Genomic DNA, 5,000 nt, shown 5'->3' with positions numbered 1-5,000 from the left:
ATCTTATGAAAACTTGAAGGATTTTGAAGAGAAGACACACAAGCAACCAAGGGAGGGCAGAAACTCACCTGAGTTCGAGAATGGGGAGAAAACTCGCCCATTTCCGATCTGAGGGCCTTATATAGGTGGCCTGGTCATCAACCTTCGGCAGCCTAACGTGCCCCCTAAACTCATGCATGTTCGGCGGCCGAACCTCACTTTCGGCGGCCGAACCTGGCAAACGCCTCCTTGGTCTTTCCTCTTCAAAAACTCAACTCTTTTCTATTTAAAACCATAAAACACTTAAAAACATTTTAGAAAACCTTTTCCTTTACCCTTGCTCTACCCCCCAAAGAGGATCCGACACCCGAGATTCCACCGGACGGTAGGAATTCCGATGTCTGAACGAGCGGGGTCTTACATTCTTCCCCCCTTACAGAACATTCGTCCCCGAATGTTCAAACAAAAACACAAAAACAAACAAAACCTCAAACTTGCGCTTGCACGCCACAAGCTTCTGCTGCGCTACTCTGATCCTTACTCTTCTTCTTCCTTCACTGATCTTGCTCTTCTCTTCTCTTACTCTTCTCTGCTATACTCTTACTCTCTGCAGGTACCATCCCGTAAGGAAAGAGAAATGGTTCTGGTATCAAGTACCACCTCTAAACCAAACTCTACCTTCCAGACCGATGGTAAACCTGATACTAGCCTGGAACCTCTGAACACTTGCTCTATCTATGGCACTAGGGCTGGTTCCAAGACCTGCCTGCTGCCCTCTCAAACTCAACTAAAACTCTCTACTAACCATTCCTATACACTCTCTGAGCCTGACAGCTGACATCAAACTTCTAGGCATCCTACTTGGTCCCCTCTGAAGCCTACCTCAGACCCATCCTGCATTTCGATCCCGACCACCTTGCGCTGCAGACGCAAGTATCACCAGCTCCACAAGTAGAAAACCAATCCATCCCCCGGCTGACATCCAGACAATCAAGTCTAGGACCTCATGCACGGGTGGAAGGCATCTACTCTCATCGGACACTGGCCTGAATCTCAGCCACAGATGGATCCTACCCGGTCTACTAACCCAAAGAGAACACTCTACACCCAGAAGCTATCAGCTCAACCTCTCAAAGGCTCCTAGAGCAACAACAGAAAAGGGAAACACACTAGAGCACAAACACACACATCAGAACATGAACAAGTGAGCGTACCTGGCATCACTGCTTTCGATGTGTCTGCTCCCCTTCCTGGAACACTGGCTTGAGCCACAGCACCTGAAACTCGCTGCTGGGACCACATTCTCCTGGGCGCAGTAGGACATTCACGTGCGAAGTGCCCTTCCTGACCGCACCTGAAGCATGCCGTTGTCCCAACTCGACAAGGCCCTCTGTGCAACCTTCCGCACCTCAAACATCTTGTAGGACCTTGGCCAGAACTCGAGCCATCTTCAGCATCAAGCCTAAACCTCTTCCACAACCTACCCTTCCTAGTCCTGCCCCATTGCTTAGGGGCTCTGGCTCTTCCCCACTTCCTACCTCTCTTGGTAGCTGTACTCAGCATGGAGGGATCAACTTCTCCTGAACTTGAACTCTTAGAAGCCTTAGACTTTTCCATACTTTCCTCATCCATGTTCACTTGCAAACTAACATCCCTCCTCTGCACCATAACTTCTCTGCTGACTTCTACAGACCCTTCAGGGTCTCTTGCTCTGTCATCTCCACCTGACCTTGCAAGGGAAAAAGGCTCACTTTCCCACTCAGATGGATCTGACTCCATAGAGCTCCTAGCACCTTGCATCTCAGCTTGTCTGAAACACAACAGGCACACAAGCACACATAAGCATCACATCACATCATGTGGTCCATGACAAACACATGAACTCACAACACATAGCATAGCATCATATCATATGGTCCATGTGATAAACACATGACCCCTCAAGCAACATATATCATGGATGAACCTGTCACCTACAGCCTCAACATAGCAGAACATGCCATGACCAACTGTGCCAAGGGCCACACCTGGTCGCTCAGCCCATCTCATATCAGTACATATCATGCTATCTCACAGCTAAGGGACTATCAACATCCATAATACAACATAAATGCACATGCATCACACATGGCATTACACATCATCATACAAGACAGGACTCGACATCCTATCCTAGTGGACATGATCTTACTCTTAATCTTTCTTAATGTGCTTGCCCTCCTAACATCTAGCACAACCTCTTTCCGATGTCTGAGCACCTTCGCATCAAACACCGTACTATTGAGGCCCTATGCTCTGATACCAACTGTAACAGCCCGGAAACCGGTACACCTCTAGTAACGGCCCGACCTGCTCGGCGCTAGGATTCGGATCGGCTTAAGGCCGCCGGAACCCGTAGCAAGCCTGCTAAACATCCTGAACTTTAGGTATAATCCCGCGCATGATCAAACTTTTTCATAAAACTTAGGCCTTGGTCTCATAAAAACCCTTAAACTTGTTTTCCTTTCCTTAGCTTGACCTATGCATGAAAACATAGAACCTCATACCAAATGGGTCATCAAGCTTTCTTTAAAAATATAACCGCTTTGGGTCAAGGGATTTGAAACCCTTTCTTCCCTCACGGGCCATTCAAAACTCATAACATTAAAACATCTCATATAACTTGAAAACATTCTTAAAACATTTCTTTAACTTTCATATTGATCATGCAAAACCAAGGGATTTACCAACACTCCTAGGCAAAGCACAATTCTATACATCTCAAGCATATACTTTTCTTACTTGGCTCTATCTCTTTATAACATTACTCTTTCTATTCTTTCATATTCTTTATATACATAAGGACCATACAACAAGTCCATCTATCATGTCCATATATCATCATGTCCACAACTAAACTATACAAGCATACAAGCATTCATAGCATTACATAACATATCATCTCTTTAGCAACTTACATTACATACTATCTCCATAAACATATACAATAAGCAGCTAAGCTATTACAACCAAACATGGCAACCCATGCTTGAACCTCTTCTATCCCATAGCTCTTTCTGACTTACTCTGGCTTACTTACTCTGGCCCTGCAAAACTGGGGTTAAGGGAATGGGGTGAGCTACAAGAGCCCAGTGAGTAGAAACAGAGAAAAACATTTGATTTAGTTCCTCCATTTTTAGGTATATTATTATGCCTTTTATTGTTCCACCCTTTTTATGTATTTTATTATAAAGACATTTTATTCAATTCAATTATTCTTCTTATTCATGCATTCATGAAATGCGTCATAACACAGATAAATCACATCATCTTGTCCGTCTCGGGGCTCATGCTATAATTATTCCCCACGGACCCTGGTTTCTGAGAGTCTGTCTGTTTGCATGCATCTTTCCTCTCAGAGGATGGACATGACATCAAAAATACCCTCTGTCGGTGCCCGGCTCCCCCATAGGAGCTCACAAAGGCCTGAAACATACATGACATGGTGTTTGGTCCACAGAGAGCTCACAAGGACTTTCCTACATGTACTTGTCCGGCTCCCAAAGGACTAAACAAGACTCGTGACAGATATGGGCTATTGAAGTCGCCTCGGTCCACCCTACCTCAGCATCAACATCAAATAATGCAATGCATCACCTTCGTGAAACTAGTGCAAACATCCTATTACATATAAACATGATGCATGCACATGCTTTAGGCATTGAATTCTTTAAAATACAAGATGCATTAAACATTGGATTTTCTTAAAGTAAAAGATTGAGTTAGTTCTACTCACCTGAAGCCACTGCTCAACAAACTCAGGGTCAACTAGCACTGAAGCTAGACACCTCTCCTCAGGTCCACTCCTACACAGATGGACTCACATGAGGTACTAAACACATGCTAACAACTCATAAGCAACTCCCCAAAAACCCCTCTAAACATCACTGAAACATGCATAGAAAACAGCCATGAAAAGGCTGGACAGGCACTTTCGGCGGCACCTTCGGCGGCCGAAAGTCTCCTCCAGAGACGAAACTCGGGTAGGTTCGGCGGCACCTTCGGCGGCCGAACCCTCACTCCAGAGACGAAAGTCAGGCACTTTCGGCGGCCGAACATTACCTTCGGCGGCCGAAAGTCTGCTTTCAAGCCACAACTCCACTTTCGGGGGCAAGGTTAGGCGGCCAAACCTATGCATCCTCAGGCACGTTCGGCGGCCGAAACCACCTTCGGCGGCCGAACCTGAGTTCATCAGAACTCAGCCTTCGTGCATACCAGCCTCCTAAACCTCACAAAACAACCCCAAACCTCACATACTCTCTCCCAAGCATGCATACACACTCCCACAAGCAAAGAGAGCAAAGAAACTAACTTAAACTCCTCAACACATCATCACATAACATACATTGGGCATCAAACCTATAAAAGTCTAAACATGCATATCTACCCATACTCAACCATATAACCTCCATAAAACTTACTTAAAACTTCTTAAAAACTCAAGGAAACAAAGATCTACACTTACCTCTTGAAGATCGAGGGTTGGTGCGATCCCTAACTCGGAGGTGTGGAGAATCCAAGCTCCAAAAGCTCCAAGCTCCCAAAACTTCTACTTTAGCTTCAAAACTTCAAACCAAGGGTAGATCTTATGAAAACTTGAAGGATTTTGAAGAGAAGACACACAAGCAACCAAGGGAGGGCAGAAACTCACCTGAGTTCGAGAATGGGGAGAAAACTCGCCCATTTCCGATCTGAGGGCCTTATATAGGTGGCCTGGTCATCAACCTTCGGCAGCCTAACGTGCCCCCTAAACTCATGCATGTTCGGCGGCCGAACCTCACTTTCGGCGGCCGAACCTGGCAAACGCCTCCTTGGTCTTTCCTCTTCAAAAACTCAACTCTTTTCTATTTAAAACCATAAAACACTTAAAAACATTTTAGAAAACCTTTTCCTTTACCCTTGCTCTACCCCCCAAAGAGGATCCGACACCCGAGATTCCACCGGACGGTAGGAATTCCGATGTCTGAACGAGCGGGGTCTTA

The sequence above is a fragment of the Manihot esculenta genome, unplaced genomic scaffold (genome assembly GCF_001659605.2).
Source record: "Manihot esculenta cultivar AM560-2 unplaced genomic scaffold, M.esculenta_v8 Scaffold64, whole genome shotgun sequence".
Taxonomy (NCBI): Eukaryota; Viridiplantae; Streptophyta; class Magnoliopsida; order Malpighiales; family Euphorbiaceae; genus Manihot; species Manihot esculenta.
The sequence above is the reverse complement of the archived record's forward strand: the minus strand, read 5'-3'. Positions refer to the sequence as shown.